The sequence below is a fragment of the Apodemus sylvaticus genome, chromosome X, assembly GCF_947179515.1.
Source record: "Apodemus sylvaticus chromosome X, mApoSyl1.1, whole genome shotgun sequence".
Taxonomy (NCBI): Eukaryota; Metazoa; Chordata; class Mammalia; order Rodentia; family Muridae; genus Apodemus; species Apodemus sylvaticus.
Genome location: NC_067495.1, coordinates 103,779,728 through 103,799,879, shown reverse-complemented (window position 1 = coordinate 103,799,879; position 20,152 = coordinate 103,779,728). Strand labels below are relative to the sequence as shown.

At 42.0% G+C, this 20,152-nt stretch overlaps 2 pseudogenes; both read right to left on the bottom strand.

The window, feature by feature from the left end:
* Positions 1-183: 183 nt before the first annotated feature.
* On the bottom strand, positions 184-1,821 carry LOC127675030 (la-related protein 4-like; annotated as a pseudogene).
* Positions 1,822-19,085: 17,264 nt separating this feature from the next.
* On the bottom strand, positions 19,086-19,525 carry LOC127674629 (RNA-binding protein 4B-like; annotated as a pseudogene).
* Positions 19,526-20,152: the final 627 nt, after the last annotated feature.

The window sequence follows — 20,152 nt, the reverse complement described above, 5'->3', positions numbered from 1 at the left end:
TGGTCCTTACTAGCTCTTGTTTCTGGTTTCTCATGTGGCTTCTCAACAGGCTTCTCAGGCGCTCCGTTTTCTTCATTTCTGGCGGGAGATACTACATTGGACCATTCCTGCAGTGGCTGGACAAGAACTGGAGAGGGCTCTTTAGGAGGCTTCTGGCACACTTTAGCATAGCTTAACTTTTGAGGTTCCTGTAGGGCCACAGCCATAGGTGTATTTATGTTACTATTGCAAGGTGAAACAGTGTTTGCCCTTGATGGCTTTGTAGTAGTTGGAGAAGACACTGGTACAGTCACTGGATTGAGAATGTCCTTTGGAACAATGAAATCCTCCATTTGATCCTTCTCTTGCTGAGTTGTGCTTAAACACAGGAGGCTCAGCTGTACACGGAGGTCTAGGACTTATGCTGAGTTGTGGCACAGAAGTGCAGTCTGTCTGTCTGTCCTCTGCAGGAACCAGACAACTAACACTCACAACCTCACCTTCCTTTTCTTTGTGGACACCTTTAACGACATCAGACATTTTATTCTCCAAAGCAAGTTCATCTGGCATTCTTGATGAACTTCCAGGTAAAGGAAGAAAATTTGTAGCAAGTTAAGTCAAACTTTGGTGTTGGAGCCTTTGCTTCAGTTGTAGCAGGCTGGGGTCTTGGGATTCTGTCATCATCTCTTCGTCTTCGGCCTCTGAAGGGAGCTCTGCTGCCTCTTCCAAAGTCCCCATTCTGTTCCATCTGTAAAATTGGAGCCTCCTTTGGAAGATAAGTTTGTTCCTGATGCCCTGTTACTGTTGGGTTATGCGGTTCAGAAAGAAAGATCCTCTCAGTGTATCCATTCCCTAATGACACAGAGCCCTCTGTTAAGTGTTCTGAACCACTGGATGACCTAAAATGAGGCTTCACATGATTTTTTTGAATGGTTGGGCCCATATTCATAGCAGCAGCATTTGTTTTATAAGATCCTGGTGAAGTAAAGCCATTCATAAAACTACCATTGGGAAATGGAGCCAGTGCTGTTTCAAAGTAAGGTGCAGGACTTGGAGACCATGACTGAGGCACAGTACTCTACACTGAATACTGCTGATGAGGATTATACATTGGCTGCATGAAGACTGGTGAGGTATATTGGGTTGGACTATGAAGAGGTTGAGTATACATACTAGAATCCATGAATCGATAACCATTCTTAGTAAAAATGTATTGATGGCTTTTATCCTTGCCATGATTAGCTTGCCCTGAAATGTCTTAACTTCTTCTCTTAAGTATTTAAAAGCCTGCTGTGTATCTGTGTCTGACTGGAAAGTTATATATCAGTTGCTGTTGTGTGCGAACTCACAGCTTATCACATTGGGGCAGTTTTCATTTTTAAACAAAGCTTTCACTTCCTCTACAGATGTTGTCCCTGGAATTTCTCTGAGAATCACAATACAATGCTTATGGCTTGGTTTGACCTTCTCTACCTTCTCATCAACTTGCACCACAGGGGAAGATCTCAATACTTCAAGAATTAAATCTGGATCTGTAGTCAATTTTTTTTATTTCTTCCATGTTGGCAACTGTCCATATTGGGACAAACTGATCATTATCCATTTGAGATAACAAGTAAAGGTCCTTTAATAAATTTTCTCGTGAGAAACAGAATTCCAATTCTTTCTTCAGACATTTTTTAAATCTTCTGTAGAAAGTATTGAACTGCTTTCTCCAGAAGCATGATATAGTTGGTAACTCAGGTCTTTCAGTCCTAAGAGCATTCCATCAACTGACTCTTCAACATCTGCAGTATTTCTTGTGGTTTCACAAGATGGAGAATACATTACTTTATATTCCTTACATATATCTTCTGAATGTTCTGTATTGCCCTCAGGCCTCAGATCCAGATGTGGCTGCAGTTTCATGCCAAGAGGTTTCGGTTACAGGAGAGCCATCCGGATTTCCAGAAGGAATTTCTTGCCATATTTTGGCATTAGGATTTAAAGCAGTGCCTTTAGATGTCACCTGTTCAGTGAAGAGCAATATGTCTGCTTCAACTCTGCTCCATAGTTCACACTGCCACTACTCCAACTGGCTCACAGGCCCAGGCCCCAATTGCAAGGATAAGGACATTCCCCTTGCAAGTCCTAATAGATATTATTTACCTCTTTTTTATTCATAAATATTTTTTGGTAATTATAGATGTCACTGTGATTTCATTTCTTTTAGCTTTTATTAATGTATAGAAACGATATGCTTTTTTTATGCCAGTGTTTCATTCTTCAGCATTACCAAATTTGATTTTGCTTGTATTTTTTTTTTTACAATATTTGGTGATATTGTAAGCATTTTTGTAAGCATTTTTTATTATTGAAAATTATATCCATTCCTCCGTTGAAGGACACCTAGGTTCTTTCCAGCTTCTGGCTACTACAAATAGGGCTGCTGTGAACATAGTGGAGCATGTGTCCTTATTGCATGCTGAAGAATCCTCTGGATATATGCCCAGTAGTGGTATAACAGGGTCCTCAGGAAGTGACATGCCCAGTTTTCTGAGGAACCGCCAGACTGATTTCCAAAGTGGTTGCACCATCTTGCAATCCCACCAGCAGTGGAGGAGTGTTCCTCTTTCTCCACATCCTCGCCAACACCTGCTGTCTCCTGAGTGTTTGACCTTAACCATTCTGACTGGTGTGAGGTGAAATCTCAGGGTTGTTTTGATTTGCATTTCCCTAATGATTAATGATGTTGAACATTTCTTAAGGTGTTTCTCCGCTCTCCGAAGTTCTTCATGTGAAAATTCTTTGTTTAGCTCCGTACCCCACTTTTTAATGGGGTTATTTGGTTCTCTGGGTTCTACTTTCTTGAGTTCTTTGTATATATTAGATATTAGCCCTCTGTGGGATTTAGGGTTGGTGAAGATCCTTTCCCAGTCTGTTGGTTGACGTTTTGTCCTTTTGATGGTGTCCTTTGCCTTACAGAAACTTTGTAGTTTTATGAGGTCCCATTTGTCAATTCTTGATCTTAGAACATAAGCTATTGGTGTTCTATGTCCTTCAACGGAGGAATGGATAAAAAAAATGTGGTATATTTACACAATGGAGTACTATTCAGCCATTAGAAACAATGAATTCATGAAATTCTTAGACAAATGGATGGAGCTGGAGAACATCATACTAAGTGAGGTAACCCAGTCTCAAAAGATCAATCATGGTATGCACTCACTGATAAGTGGATATTAGCCTAGAAACTTTGAATATCCAGGACATAATCCACAAATTAAATGATGTCCAAAAAGAATGGAGGAGTGGCCCCTGGTTCTGGAAAGACTCAGTGCTAGAGTATAGGGGAATTCCAGAACAGGGAAGTGGGAAGGGGTGGATGGAAGAATAGGGGGACGGAAGAGGGCTTATGGGACTTGCAGGGAGTGGGGACCCAGAAAAGGGGAAATCATTTGCAATGTAAATATAAATAAATAAATAAATAAATAAATAAATAAATAAATAAAAAGAAAATTATATTATCTGTGACTTTCTTCCTTTCATCTTGGATATATTTTATTTATTTTTCTTGCCTAAGTGAATTGGCAAGTGCTTTCAGTAGAATATTGAGTAAAAGTGGTGAGAGAGGGAAGTCTTCCTGTAACTTTAATTTTTTTTCAAATTCTATTTTTAATGATGGTTCTTGAATGTTTTAACCTCCCTTGTAGCCTACCACCCACCAGAGATAGTTGAAAAGAAAGGATGAAGGGAAAGTGGACCTGATTAAAAGGTTCTTTGGAGCAACTCCCATCTGTGTTGTCTGGAAACCAGCAGTTCAGTTTACAGGTTACGAGGCAGCAGCAGCTCGATCCACTTACAAACACCTCATGGATACACCAGCAGTCCAGTTTGGTAGAGTTGGGTTGGCAACAGTGGTGGCATGACCTAGCAGAGACAGCCTTGGCTAGAGTCAGCAGGAGGGACCAGCAGGAACACCAGGAGAAGTTCTCACCTGTGCCTCTCTCAGGGAAAGCAAAGATCAGTTAAGACACTAAGATGCAAGACTCACAGCATTGCACAACAAAGCTCTACCAGAAAGCCCAGCTCAGCCTCCATGTGGAGTCCTAGTTATGCCCTCCAAACATCGCGTGTCCTCCATGTGTCTTGCCTCAGCATGTGCATCCAATCAGCCCGAGTCCAGGAAACTTCAACAAACTGCATCACCACCAAAAGTTTTTTTGGTGCTTTTCCCTCTATGATGTCCCAACAAATGCAGCTTGACTATGCAAGGCAGACCAGTACATGATTGTTGTTAGCAACGAATCCTTCATCATGTTTCATTTCATGTTGCTTGTTTCAGCAGAACATCCTCTTTCCTGTGTCTGCTTCAGCTAAATGTTCCTTCATGAGTCTGTCTTAGCCTTTCATCTGTGTCCAATTTAATGAAACATCCTTCATGTGTTTGGCCCAGGAAAACACCATCCAACTGATTTTCCAAAGAAACCTTAAGTTTCCACACAGATGGGAATTGTTCCAAAGAACCTTTCCTTTCCTGATCCTGGAGGAAAAGGTTTTGACTTTTCCACATTCAATGTCATGTTACCTGTGCTTTGTCACATATGACCTTTGATGCACTGGGGCGTATTCCTTCTATATCCAACCAAATTCAATGACCTTACTAGCTGCTGCTCTGCTCATATTTTCAATTTCTTCTTCATGATTCAGCTCTAGTGGGTGATATGTTTCTTGAAATCTACTTCAATTTTATGTTCTATAATGTGTTCATATTCTTCTTTATTTTTTCCATAAAACTCGGATGAAGGATTCTTTTCTAACAACACACATGTATTGGTCTGCCTTACAATTGCATAGCTGAGGTGCATTTGTCAGGACTCCATAGAAAGACACTAAAAAACTTCTTGTCCCTGGGAGCTCTGGGCGTACTGGGTGGCTCATATCATTGTTCCTATATATGGCGCTGCAAACCCCTTCAGCTCCTTAGGTCCTTTCTCTAGCTCCTCCATTGGGGACCCTGTGTTCAGTTCAATGGCTGACTGAGAGTGTTCCCCTATGTATTTGTCATGCACTAGCAGAGCCTCCCAGGTGATAGCTATATCAGGCTCCAGTCAGCAAGTACTTGTGGGCATCGATAATAGTGTCTGGGTTTTGTAACTGTATATGGGATTGATCGCTAGGTGGGGCAGTCTCTGGATGGTCTTTCCCTCAGTCTCTGCTCCATACTTTGTCTCTGTATCTCCTCTTGTGGGTATTTTGTTCCCCCTTCTAAGAAGGACCAGAGTATGCATGCTTTGTTCTTCCTTCTTCTTGAGCATCATTTAGAGCTCCCAGGGACAAAATCATCAACCAGATAGTACACATAGAGTTACTCATGGCTCCAGCTGCATAGGCAGCAGAGGATGGCCTTGTTGGATATCAAAGGGAGGAGAGGCCCTTCATCCTGGAAAGACTCGATGCAGCAGTGCAGGGGAGTAACAGGACAGGGAAGCCGGAGGGGGTTGATTAGGGAACAGGGGGAAGGGAGATGGCTTATGGCATTTCTGGGGGGAGTTGGGGAACCAGGAAATGAGAAATTTGAAATGCAAATAAAGAATATATCTACTAAAAAAGATGAAGAAAAAAGGCACAGAGTTTAAGCTTGTGGGGTCAATGTGTACAGCCTCTTTGCAGGTTACACAAAACTACAAGTTTGGCTTTCAGGAGGCTTGGCTTTCAGGAGGTTTTCTAAGAAAAAAAATAACTTCTTGTGGTGTGCTGCAGCTTTGGACTCTGGGTGATTGACAGAGTGATGTCAGCTGAGACAGGTGCATGAGCTGAGGCAAGTCCTGTGGAGGACGCGTGATGAGTGGAGGGCGTATAAAAAGAACTCCACAGGCAGTAAGAGGAGCTTGCTCTTGGCTTGCCTGTAGAGCTAGCTGTGCAAGGCTTGTTGGTCTTCCCCGATCTTCACTTTGCTGAGAGGCACAGCTGAGAGCTTCTGGCATTCTTTCTGGTTCCTCCTGCTGGATGAGGCCTGGTTGTCTCTGCTAAGTTGTGCCACCACGTCTGATTTGTGTTTGCAATCCTGACTCTACTGAACTGTATATCTGTGAAGTGTTTGCAAGTGGATCGAGCTGCCACTGCTGAACTGTGAACTGTGAACTGAACTGCTCATTTCCAGACAACACAGATCGGAGTTGTTCCAAAGAACCTTTCTAAACACATCCACTTCCTCTGTATCCTTTCTTTTCCATGCCCTCCTGTGAGCGGTGGGCTGCAAGGGAGGTTACAGCATATAAGAACCACCATTAAAAGTAGGATCTAAAAAAAAATTAAAGTTGCACTTGCATAAAGTATAAACACCCCATTTGAATGCTTATTTTGCACATCAATGGTCCTCTCCAGTGTGTTTGGCATTTAGCCATGCATCTTTTAATATGTCCTCTACCAGCGTGAAGCATGAAGCAGAGAGTGTGAGGGAACATCGGGGCAAGTTAATCATACCTAGGAGCAACAGTGGAAAAATAACCCTGATGGTGGCAGTCAGTCCCAGGAAGGAAAGTGTGTGGTGGTTTGAATGAAAATACCCTCCATAGGCCCTTAGGGAGTGGCTCTATGAGGAGGTGGGGCCTTGTTGGAGTAGGTGTGGCCTTGTTAGAGGAAGTCTCACGGGGGGGGGGGGGGTGACTTTGAGGTTTGCTTAGGGGTCTTCTGGAGCACAGAGCTATGTATTGAATGTGAAAATTAGTAAGGAGCATGTTTCACACTGTTCTGCATATTCTGTAGCATCTTGACCATGAAGCCCAGTAGCCAGTAGGACGCATCACTGATATTCCAGGCTGGAAACAATGGCTTCAAGTGGCCTGAGTGGCACATGGAGCTTTTTAGCTAGTTCATAATAATTTCTTGCAATCTACTTTGTTTTGTGGAAGCAATCAAAATGCTCCTTCCTTCATTTCTGATGTTTACTATTTGGGCTTTTCTCCCTTTTTTTCTTACATAGTCTGGAAGTTAATGAGATAAAAATCTAGTCCTTTAGGATTAGAAGTCTTTATTTTCCTGTCTTTGACCTTAAAGTTTAAAAAAATGCTTATTATCCTATGCGAATGGGGTGGGGCGATGGGTGTAAACATGCCGCAGTGCTCCTACAGAGACTGGAGAGAAACTTACAAGAGTCAGTTCTCTCCTCCCACGTGGTTCCCGGGGGTGCAAACTCAGATCCTCATGCTTTGTGGTGAGTGTATCAAGCTGCTGAGCCATCTCACTGCCATCATGAGCACACTGTAGCTGTCTTCAGACACCCCAGAAGAGGGCATCCTATCCCTTTACAGATGCTTGTGAGCCACCCTGTGGTTGCTGGGATCTGAACTCAGGACATCTGGAAGAGCAGTCATTGCTCTTAACCGCTGAGTCATCTCTCCAGCCCTATTTCTTTTAGACATACATTTTCATTTAAAAACCACAATTCATGTATAGCAATACAATGCATATGTTAAATAGCATTGTAACAGGATGATTTGATACAGTGTTTTTTCAGTCCATGTTCTATTGCTATGAAGATATAACATGACAATTCTGTTTTAAAAAGCATTTAATTGTGGCTTGCTTACTGGTTCAGAGGTTTAGTCCATGGTGAGGTTTCATCACTGTGAAAAGCATGGCAGCACACAGGGAAGACATGGTAGCTGAGAATTCTACATCCTCATCAGTAGGCTTCCTGAAAACACAGAGCCACTGCTGTTCTATAAGTTTCAGGAAGAGAGAGCTACTGGGCCTCGCTTGGGTTCTTGAACTCTCAAAGCCCACTCCAGGTAGCACATTTCTTCCAACATGGCCACACCTACTCCATCTAAGGCCACACCTCTTAATCCCTTCAAAAATGACATGCCCTGGTGACCAAGAATCAAATCTGTGAGTTTTGGGGGGCCATTCTCATTGAAACAAGTATTATACAGAAAAATGGAAAATTTTAAGGTTACAGAACCCTTTCCCCCAGAACGAACATAAAAAGAAAAATCACTTCTACAGGGTTTAGTGTGATGAGTCCTGTATAATTCCTATTGCAATAATGGTCAATGGGATTAAAAAGAAAGCCCAATTTTTCCAAGCACTGCCTCAAAGGAGTGATATGTGCTAGAATCGTTTGGAATGCAAAACTGGTTTTTGCTGCATCAAACATAGAAAGCTGAATTCACATGTACACCATGAAAAATAGGAATATGTTTTACATGGTTGCTGTGAAGTTAAAAACTCTTATAATACTTGCAAGGTATGCATGCTTGTAAATATTAGCAACTAAGTGACAAGTTCTATTATAGTTGCTATCATTATTATAATTATTTCCTGATAGTCTACCTGACCCCTCTCTAACCATTATCATGATTTGTAGGACAGTGTCCTTTGTAGTCTCAAATATTTAAACACTGTCCCCAGCTGGTACCCTAGGTCAGGGATGGTGTGGTACCTTTGGGAGTTGAAGGCTTGCTGGAGGAAGTATGCCATTGAGGGCGGGCTGTGAGTACTTATTGTCTTGCCATATTTTCAACTGATGCTCTGTCTTGTTGTGATGTCTCAGCTTTCTGCTCCTGCTTTCATACCTTCATGTCTACTAATTGCTGCTATGTCTCCCTGCTGTGATCTTTCTGAAGCCATAAAACTAAAATAAAATTGTTCTTCCTTAAATTGAATGGGACATGCCATTTATCACAGCAACAGAAAAGTAACAAATAGAACAACAGCTCAAAGCAAAAAAAAAAATTGGCTCATGCATGTCAATGTACATCTGTGTTATCTTTCTGTTGGTAGTGTTTTTTTTTTCTTGTTTGGTTTCAGTCTGTTTTTTGAGACAGGGTTTCTCTGTTGAGCCTTGGTTGTCGTGGAACTCACTCTGTAAACAAGGCTGGCCTTGAATATATTGAACTGAGTGCCTTTGCCTCCCGAGTGCTGGGGGATTAGAGGCATGCACCACCATGCCCCACAGTAGTGCAATTTTACATAGCATTCACCTGCTCAACTTCCTACAGTGGTTCCCAGTAGCTTATGACGGGGGTTGGTAATATTCTGTCAAAGTCCAGACAGTAAATATCCTTAGACTTAGTAGGCTCTATATTCCCTGTTGTAACTACTGAATCCTACCATCATATACGGATAGCATCTATGGGCAGTGTGTAATTAACTACACAGAAGAATGTTTCAACAAACTTTTTCTTAAAGTTCAGTGCATAACATGATCCACTGGATGGCCCCAAACTCATGCACATATGGGCAGCACTAATGAGATTCAGGGTAAAAAAGAAAGATATGACACTAGGAGGGAGACTTGTGGTGGGAGTGGGGGTGGGGATTGGTCCAGGAGCAATTGGAGGGGGATGTAAGGTGACTATGATTAAAACACATTGTACACATATGTGAAATTTTCTAAGAATAACTAACAAAATTCCTAGCCTTTTACAATTATTATTTTATTAAGGGCATGTTGGATATCATCTGTAGACTCCTGGTCTACAGATTTCAGTCTTGTATTCAGGACCCTATTGCCTGCAGCCTTGCTCCATAGTGTTCCTAATATGAATTCCATGCTCCAGTCAAACCAGAACGTGTTCTTTTCTCTTTGTTTACACCAATTCCCCCATTTTCCCCCTTACAAACTCTAGCTGCTAAAATCCTATCTCCTGTGGCAGGCTTGGTGGTGCATGACTTGAGTCTCATCACTAGGGAGGCAGAGGCAGGTGGAGTTCAAGGTCAGCCTAGTCTACATGGCAAGTTCTAAGATAGCAAAGATTACAAAATGAGACCTTGTTTCAAAAAAATATTCTTCTATTTCACTGTCTTGAGTATAGAATTTTTTGAGCAAATAACAGATGACTCTGGCTATAGTATAGATTATAGGGGTTCATCACTATGGAACTGGAGCCACATTTTATAAATTGTTACTTTCTCATATGTTCCATGAATGTTTTATATATATATATGTATATGTATATATATGTATACATATATATATATATAATTTGCAAAACAATTCTTAAGTTCTCAATTGCCTACAGTTCTGAGACCTGTGATGGAATCTTATACCATCTTGTGTTGTCCTGATGAGACATGAATCATTTCTTTGTCAAGTGTGTTCAGGCTGCACATTCTAACGTCTGATTACTCATTTACTAGCAGTCTTGGTTATCAGCTTGACTGGTACATAGTGTGCCATGGTTACTGTTCAAGGAACCTGTGTTCTAGTTAATAATGTTCTCAAAGTACAAAGAACAATGGGCATGCCAGCTTTATCACAGTAACTTGATATCACTGGAATATTTGATTCCTAGTCATGGATAATATCTTCCTGTGCTAATTTGTTAATTAAAATCTGATATGGGTATGTATGTATAGGAAAATACTATATATAGGTTTCAGAATTTTATATATATATATCGTGGGAAGATGGCTTGGGATTTAACTCCCATGTAACAGTGGGATCTAATGCTTCTAAGTTCTTTTCTTGGCAGACACCTATCCAGGTTACATTTCTTGGCTTACCTGGCAAGCTTATGGCAAAATATGGCCACATTCCTGAGTTGCAGGCAATGTAATTTGGATAGAAATGCTATGTCCTGCTTTCCATTTGATCCTATCAGTTAGATGTAGACGATTCTTAAGCCCTAAAGTAGAGCATAGCCAAAGAATGGAGCCAAGTAACTGTGAAGCAGTCTTCCAGCTCATTCCCTTTGATTGAGGAAATTGACAGTCTTATATATTTAAGTCCCTGAGGTGTGAGAGTTGGTTTATTACTTATGCAAACTAACATACTTTCTAGTCAATGAAACAATTTGGAAGAAGATGGGTCAACTTCTAGCAGGAAAAGTGAACAATTGAGTCTCAGAAAATAAAAAAACCGCACCACCTACAAGGCTCTACGTGTACTACTTTTTCAGGGTACCACTGTACATTATTTAGCTCAAGTTTCAAACTGCCAAGACAGCCCACTTCATTTACTTAGGATGTTATACACCCACTATAGTAGAAAGAAGACAAATCATGAAGTCTGGAAGTCTCTAAATGTGCTACAAGATGAGAGGAGGACAGAGTTTCAAAAGCAACAGTATGCAAATAATCATAGGAGGTAGAGGGAAGGAGGGATCTGGAAGGAAGAGAAGAGGAGGAGGGGAAGTGGGAGGTAGGTGTGGGAGGAGATGGGGGGAGAAGTAGAGAGTCAGGAAATTGAACGGAGGTGTGTAGCAGCAGGGGATGGGGAACTGGGGGTAGCTACTAGAAAGTCCCAGATGCCAGGAAAGCAAGAGGATCCCAGGACCAAACAGGGATGAGATTAGCTGAAATGCCCAACAAAGGGGAGAGAGAACCTGTAGAGACCATATCCAGAAGTTAGGCAAGGCCCCTGGTTGAGGGATGATGGGGCCACCCACCCATCTCAAGAATATTAACCCAGATTGCTCCTATCTAAAGGAAATGCAGAGACAAAGTGTGCAGCAGAGACTGAAGGAAAGGCCATCCAGAGATGGCCCCACCTGGGGATCCATCCCATACACAGTCACCAAACCCAGACACTATTGTGGATGCCAAGAAGTGCTTGCTGACAGGAGCCTGATATAGCTTCCCCCTGGGAGGTACTGCCAGTGCATGACTAATAGATAGGGGGGGTGCTCACAGCCAACCATTTAACTGAGCACGGGGTCCCCAATGGAGGATTTAGAGAAAGAACCCAAGGAGCTGAAGGGGTTTGCAACCCCATAGAAGGAACAACAATATGACTCAACCAGTACCCTCAGAGTTCCTAGAGACTAAACCACCAACCAGAGAGTGCACATGGAGGGATCCATGGCTCCAGCTGCGTACGTAGCAGAGGATGGTCTTATGTGGTATCAATGGGAGGAGAGGCCCTTGGTCCTGAGAAGGCTCCATGCCTCAGTGTAGAGGAATGCTAGGGCAGTGAGGTTGGAGTGGGTGGGCAGGTGGGGGAGCACCCTCATAGAAGCAGGGGGAGGGGGAGAGGGTAGGGAGTTTGTGTGAGGGGAAACCTGGAAGGGGGATAACGTTTGAAATGTAAATAAATAAAATAACCAATAAATGTTTTTAAAAGAGACAATATATCCTTGGTAAATATGGGCTTTATGTTTGGCGAATCATAATTCTATTACGTTTATAACTTCATCTACTGTGTTTATAAGCTTTGGATGTTCATTTGACTTTTTATCTTACATTATGGTTTTCTGGTGAAATCCACAGTTTCATCTTTTATCTTCTTAAATATTTATAGTCCTTGCTATTTAGCTGCAATAACTGGGTCATCCTGAGTCTTTCTATATTTTCTGTAAGTTTTCTTCTTGGTGTTATTTTTTTTTTATATATCCGTTATTGTTATTTTTTTTACTGACTGTGCATTTGTGTTTGAAAAAGAGCACAGCCTCTTGATGACCTTATATACTTCCAAAGATGAGCCAGTTTTCTGCCAAGAGGCAGAAATAAAAATTACTTGAACCAATGCAGCCATTGGGCTAAGACTGGAGGCTAGATCCCAATATTTGCCAGGCTCTATTTTAAGTCTAGCCCAGCACATTCCTAAGATCAAGGGGGTACACAACACGGGGTACAGGGAGATTCCCAGAGTCAGTGTTCTTCAAGAAGTTCCTCGTTAGTTTTATGACTCATTTGCAAAAGCCAGAGTCTTTATGAAAGTCACTTTCTTCATATGTAGTCTTTTGTCCTTTGCAACATGAGCAGAAAGTTACCTGTTGCTGATGGTAGTGCTTAGTGGCAGCTTTCATGTTACCTCCTCCTCAGAGTCAAGACTGCTTGAACCTTAGCAGGGCTTGGCCCGTCTCCAACTCCATTTTTTTCCCCTCTGGAGTTTGGGAACATTACTAGAACTATGCTGGCTTTCCACCTTTTTTTCCTGTGTCTAGGTCACAGCCTGACATTTACCCAAAGGCAAAACCCCAACATGCTTTGCTCAATGAGCCCCCCTTCCCCTTCTTTCTGGACATTGACTTCTTGGCCCCATGCTTCTTATGTCTTGAAAGGGGAATCTGGGCAGGCAGGATGGTATTTCTTCTGATTGTTCTAGTTGTTCTCAGCAACAGTATTTAGTCAGCTGTAAGCAGAAGATCCTTGTTTGGTTCAGTGTTTCTGAGAAGTTGCTTTCATGTTTATCTCATTTATGTAGCCCATAATAAGAAGAACCATATATGAGATCCATTATTTAGAAATGAGGTCAGGAGGCTGTGTTCGATAACCTTTATGTATACGGAACCTCGATTGCTTTCGATAGTCAGTAAGGTGGATAATGAACACCACAGGGGGAAAAACACGTGTTTATGTGTGTGCATGCACATGCAGATATGTGCACATGTATGTATGTGTGTGTGCATGCATGCGTACATGTCCCCCCCCACACACACAAATATACATTCCTTTCTTGCTTTCCAGGCCACTTTAACCTGACCAATTTTATATAAATACATTTAGTTGCTGGCATCTGATATATATGAAAAATCCTAGCCAAATATAACATTCATGGAAAGGGAGCAGAATGAATTTGTTTTTATTATCTGATTGTAAGACATTTATAGTATGACACACTACACAATTCTTTTTTTCTTCACTTTAATTCCTTAACATTACATTTTTATATACTTATCTTGTGTACATCCATGAATTTCTCTGTCTCTGTCTCTGTCTCTGTCTCTGTCTCTCTCTCTCTCTCTCTCTCTCTCTCTCTCTGTGTGTGTGTGTGTGTGTGTGTGTGTGCCTTTAACCTTGTGAGTCACTGTTATGATTATAAAAAGAGAAAGCGGCATAAGAATATGTTCTATGGTGCTGTGGGGGAAGGGGATGTCTCAGTGGGCCCATGCCGAGGCATCCCTTCCCCCTGAGGGACCAGACACATGACAGTATAGCATAGAATAGAGTTTATTTAGGGCGTGAGGAGGGGAGTTTAGGGGGTAGTAGAGGCAGAGAAAGGCAGAGAGAAGGAGAGAGTAGAGAAGTAGAGGCAGGCCATGGCCATGTGGAGAGAGGGGGGAGAGGAAGGGGGAGAGAAAGAGCCCAAGAGGGCAAGAGAGAAGAGAGTAAGCGGATGAGAGAGAGAGAGAGAGAGAGAGAGAGAGAGAGAGAGAGAGAGAGAGACAGACAGAGACAGAGAGACAGAGAGAGAGAGGGGAGGGCAAGCATCCCCTTTTATAGTGGGCCAGGCCTACCTGGCTTTTTCCAAGTAACTGTGGGGAGGAGTTTAGATAGAATATTAACATTATCCCATTTTGGTTTAATTAAAAAAGAAAAAAATTAGAAAGAGGAGATGGCGAAGCAGGAATATGGTTGTCAGGATCTCTAGCTGCTTCATGCTGACATTGGGGGCGATGTGTCTCTGGGGAATCTAGAGGGATGTGTATGGGGGATATTTGGCCCAATCTTAGGAGAGTTGGCTGCTTCCTTGCTGTCCAGGGTCTGTGGAGCCATCTAAGATTAGGTCAGAAGAACTGGTCCAGTGGATGCTGTCTGTGTTTGGGAGGAGATTGGAGCATCTGAAGGTTGCTGTCCTGCATCTCTGGAACTATCCTGGGTGTAGCGAGGGCCTGGACTTGACAAGATATATTATTATAGGTAGGGAATAAGATTAAGTACGTTTGGGAAAAAGGAAAATTTTTTACTTAAGATGAACATTTGAAACCCAGAGGAATCCCACCCTGTGGATGTAGGTTGGGCAGATGTACTTATCTGGATGGAGCCTATTTGGTCCATGAGAGGTAGAGCTAAGTAGGTTTCCTGTAGCTAACAAGTTTATAAAAGAGATAACATGAGTTAACCACATGAACAGTCTTTAAGTTGAGCCTTTTGTGGAGCAGAAGGAACAAGATTAAGAAGCTGAATTGTATTAGAGTTAGGCAAATTTATAGGAACTCAGATAATGTTAGGACACTGGCATAGCAAGAAGAGGAAAAAATGAAGCATTTAATTCATGGGAATAGAGTTTAGGTAAGGAGATAACTGTCTAGCTGTCAATGTAGTCAGAAGTCTGAGGAATAAACAATAATTTAGCAGTTATATTATTTAAAAAAATGACAGATTCTGGTAGCCAACAGTTGTCTGTGGTCTCTACAGTCTCCACAGCAACTTGGGCAGAGTCAGTCTGGCTTTCAAGTGCAGAGGACGCAGGAGTTTTTCTCTGTGGCATGGATAAGCATGACGTGAGAAATGGCTTGCCATGGTTTACTTAAATCATTTGACTCAAAGGTATCTGATTTTGTCCACTGAGTTTTTCAATGACTATTATATCACACACAATCTAGGCAGCATCCTGTAGCAGTGTCCACATCTTCTGAGACCTTATGGGAGAAACTGTGAGAGGCTTTTGGGAATTCTGTCTGTCCTAAATTTAATAATTAACAAACTTCTGGCAAGATTGAGCATGATATAGATTGGTTATGACTCAATAGAATTTAATAGTAATCAAGACAGGATAGGAATGAGAATCGTAAGTAACTTTGACAGGTTGTGTAGGTAGAGAAAAGTATATTTTGTATTAGTAAAGAAGTATTTGGCTAGGACCAGAATAAGAGACCTGGCGGCAGTGGCATAAAATCATGGTGACATAAAATGAGTTTGTCCAGGCAGATTTAGGCCTGTGACACAAACTGAGTATGCAAGCAATGAGAACAGGCCAGAGGTGTGGGAGCACAGATAGGTAAACGAGTCGTTTATCATTTATCAGTCTGCTGCTAGTATGTCTGAAGATCCCTTAAAATACATGGTCGAAGACAATTTAGCGCCCATTGGGTGGTATTGTAGTTACTGTACAATCCATATAGTCATCCCAGGGGACTTCCCAGCAACACGGGTACAGCCAAGATGGAAATTTTAGTCATCACAAGAAATTTCCAGGGTCTGTGGTGGTGACGTTTCCCTGGAAACATGAGAACTAAATTCAGCCTGGTCCAGGAATTTTTGGAGGCCACAAGAGCCAAAGGGATTTATGAAGTGCTTTTGGGAAGGAAGGACACCCAAGGGCCTTTGTCCTACCTCATAGGTCAGCCAGGGGGCCAGTCATAAGGATGGGGCATTGAAAAGCAACACCTTAGTCCCCTGAAAAAAGCTGGCTAGTCCTTATCTGGGAAATTAGGGTCCTTCTGCTGACTGGAGAAACTCCTTACCAATCCATATGTTGGTGCGTGTTTGTGAGGTTCCGCAGTCTGGCAGCAGAAAATGTGAGACTGAGTGGTTGGTTTGGGCCCATCTGACTGTGTAACCCACATGGCAGAGGCTGGGGGCTGGGTGGCAGTCACTCCTTGGGGAGGTCTCTTGCGTATGTGTGGGAGTGGGCAGGCTGGTCCCTGGTTAGGCTGCCAGTCTACTAGCCTGAAGTGCGGGGGTGGGGGGTGAGGGGGTCTGTGGGGGAGAATAAGGTCCCAAAGTAGCATGTTTCGTATCCTAGCAATGCCCTTGTGTCCAGAGGGCACCACCCCAGAGGGCTGAGGGAACCAAGCACAAGCTGCCAGATCGGAGAGCAAGGAGCGGAGAGGACTGTCCCTGGTATGGGAGAGCCAGATCACCTTTTTAGACACCTGAACCAGCAGGCCACAAATGAGAGTGGGAAGGAGTCTATGCGACAACAGACTGACCCAAGGGCGAAACACGAGGGGGTATCCAGGTATGGCGTGGTATTTTCAGTTGCCAGAAAGTGGAGAGGGAAATCTCAGACGGTCAGAGCAAAACAGGGGTAGCTCTGAGCTCAAGAAATACCTAGGATCATGCGGATGGTCACTTTAACCTGTGGGGCATGGGGGCCTTACCAGATCTGGGCTAGCGAGTGTGGATCTCTTGTGGTAGCTGAGGTTGGATGTAAGCCTGCAGAGTTTCTGGATCCATGTCACGGAACCAATGTTGTGGTCATAAAAAAAAAAAGAAAGCTGTAAAAGATATGTCCTATGTGCATGTGGGGGAAGGGGGTACACCAGCGGGCCCATGCCGAGGCATCCCTTCCCCCTGAGGGACCAGACACACAATGGTATAATATAGAATAGAGTTTATTCAGGGCATGGGAAGGGGAGTCAAGGAAAAGAGACAGAGAAAGACATTGATGTAGTAATTTCACTTTCAAGAATTTATCCTAAAGTAATCATCCTACCATATTGTAAATATGGTTATATTTAAAGATTGCACATTGCAGCATCTTTGTTTTCAACTCAGTTTATTGTCTGTACTTTCTATAGAAGTGAGATATATATATATGTATATATATATATATATATATACACACAAACACATATATAATAGAAACATGTCCATGCATTATTCAGTTTCCTGTTTCTTATTAATTATATCTGTTATTAAGCAAATACAAGGAACAAGAAGCATAACTCAGTGGGGCTTCTTACACAGCATGCTCAAGGTCCTGGGTCCAATATTAAGCCCCAAAAGAACAAGCAAACAAACAAACAAAAATCTCATGTACTCATCCTTTTAACTCCCTTTTTCTTTAAAAAGTAAAAGGGCATATAATATTATGCATTGAGAATTTTATCTACAAATTTATTTATTTATTTATTTATTTATTTATTTATTTATTTTGTTACCATCTTCAGGAATAGAGACATACATATTCACGGTAGAGCACTTGGCTAGTATTTGAGGGGCCCTTGGATGACTCCAGAACCTAGGGGTGGGGCAGGAACTCCTTCCTTACACTCCCAGGTCCATTCATGACCACCTTCCACATAAAGTAAGAATAATTAGGAATGTTTTGAAAGTTGAAGTGTGCTAGTGTTGTTCCAAAATAAACAAAAAATAAAAGGTTTAACTGTCACATTTTAAGTACTTTCCTAACCAAAGTAGAAGCAATCATAGCTGCAAATAGCACTCAACTTTCATTATATATTGCTTTCACTGTTAAAGTGCACTTACTACCTCACTGCCAGCCTTTCACAGAGATCACTATTTTATAATGGGGAAAAGCATAGGGAACATCCTCGTCAATTGCTTGTTAAGGACAGGAATTAGCTCCAACTTTTACCATAGGTCTTCAATAACTAAAGGCCAGGGTATTGGTGAGGAAGCTGGAATACATGATAGAGCGTCTCCAGTAAGCTTCAGTATTTGCATATTTACACTTTGCTGATTAAGTTTCCCTTTTCCCCACCTTTTTTTTTTTTTTATTGTTTTCTTGCTTAAGCAGAGGACTTTTGTATATTTAACTTTTAGGCCACCAAAACATGTTGACTTAGGAACTGCAAAAGTAGCCTTGAATTTGTGGTCCAACATGACAGTGTCAATAAAAGATTTGTAGAACTGCTAACCAATGAACTTCCTGCAATGTGGGACTGATCTGTTTCCTAATACAGTAGCCATTCCTTCATATGACTCTTGCCCAAGAAAAAATAGATTTCTTGGAGAAATCTAATTTGAAAACTTACTTCAATTAATTTAAATTTAGTAGCCACATGTAAGTAGTGGTTACTATAGTAACATGATTCAAGGATTTTCAGACAAGCTCCTATGGTATTGGTGATAATAAATACACAATTATAAGCAACGCAGTAAGCTCTATAATATCCTCATTGGAATTTCCCCAAAAGCAAGACCATCATTCCTGTCCAATTTCTAAAAAAAATAAATTTTTTTCCTAACCTGTTAGATAAAGTAATAGTTAAATGGAGCAGAAGAACCTATGACATGTTTCCTGGCTTTGTTTGTAGTCCACAGACTAAACAAATTTGGACACCCCAAAGATACCCATCACCCAACCAGACTCACCACAGATTTTCATGCAGCGCTTCCTGTAGATGCCCTTTTTCCTCTTTACTACTACTATCCATCACTGAAAGCAGCAGAGTGTAAAAACTCTCAAAGGCCTCTGGGTCATAACAAAGCAGCAATGAGGTCGTGACCTCTAGTCCTCCTCACACTAGCTACTTATCTGCCTAGGCAACTTAGACTTCTGACAGCACTCAAGTGAATGGAAGACCAAAGAAAGGAACCCACTCAGTGGCGGAGAAACATCTTGGCAAACACAATGGAAAATGTTTACTTCTCTAAGAGAAAATTATGCTTCAGAATAGTAAACATAATCTATTCTTTTCATTTAAAAGAATGGTAGAAGCCACTCTCATAGCCCCATGGTCATGTGTTCTTCCCTCTGCCTTGAGCTACAGACTCCACGGAGGTCTGCCACCTAAGCCCCCGAACAGTTCACCTTGAAACTCTGTGTTGTCAAGGCCCCCGATGGCCTCCACCGCATCCTCTGCCCGCTCCATGTGTACAAAGGCATAATCTTTCATGATGTCACATTCGATGACTGGGCCGTACTCCTCCTAAAACTTGGCCCGAAGCTCTTGGTTGGTACATGCAACTTGGTTGAAGCTTTGCTCTTATTCTTGCTGGCTTCCACATTGATGTTCACTCCGTGCAGCTTGTAGTGGTGCAGGTTGCATATGGCGTCCTCAGCGGCCATCTTGTCCTCTATGTGCACAAAGCCATAGTTCTTAATGATGTCACATTCCAGCACCTTCCTGTACTGCTTGAAGAGTGAGCGGATCTCCTGCTCTGTGGCCTCCTGGGGCAGATTTCCGATGAAGAGCTTCACCATCCTGACAAGACGAGCCTCAGTGAGACTGACCTCATTTTAGAATGGACACAATTGAATATTCTGCAGCCATAATAACAATTTGAAGCTTGACTAAAGTTCTTGGAGGTAGTGGCTCAACACATCTAGATAATTCTGAAATCTAAGTCAATAATTGATAAGTAAATGTCAAAACATATAATACATTGATTTTATGAATGCTTATAGCTTAAATTCAGAAAAAAAAATCCAGTAGTTTGTCCAAGTTTCTGCTTGGATGTTAAGTTTATAAGAACTCCTGTGTATATATAAATCTCTACTAAGAAGTATAAATTTATTAACAATACTTGGTAAGGTAGAGTATCCCCAATACTTGAGAGGTGGTGGCAGAAAGATCACAAGTTCAGTGTCGGGGCCAATGAGATGATGCCTGTTTCCTGGGGTGTCCAGAAGAAGACACTGATCTCCTGGAATTGGAGGTACAGGTGGTTGTAAGCTGCCACAAGGATGTTGGGAACGGAAACCCAGCCCTCTGCAAGAGCAGTCAGTGCTCTTTAATGGCTGAACTCTCTCCTCCAAGCCTCTAAATTATTTTTCAAAAGTACATTTACCTTTACATGACAATGTATATGGGAGAAGACATGGGGCAGA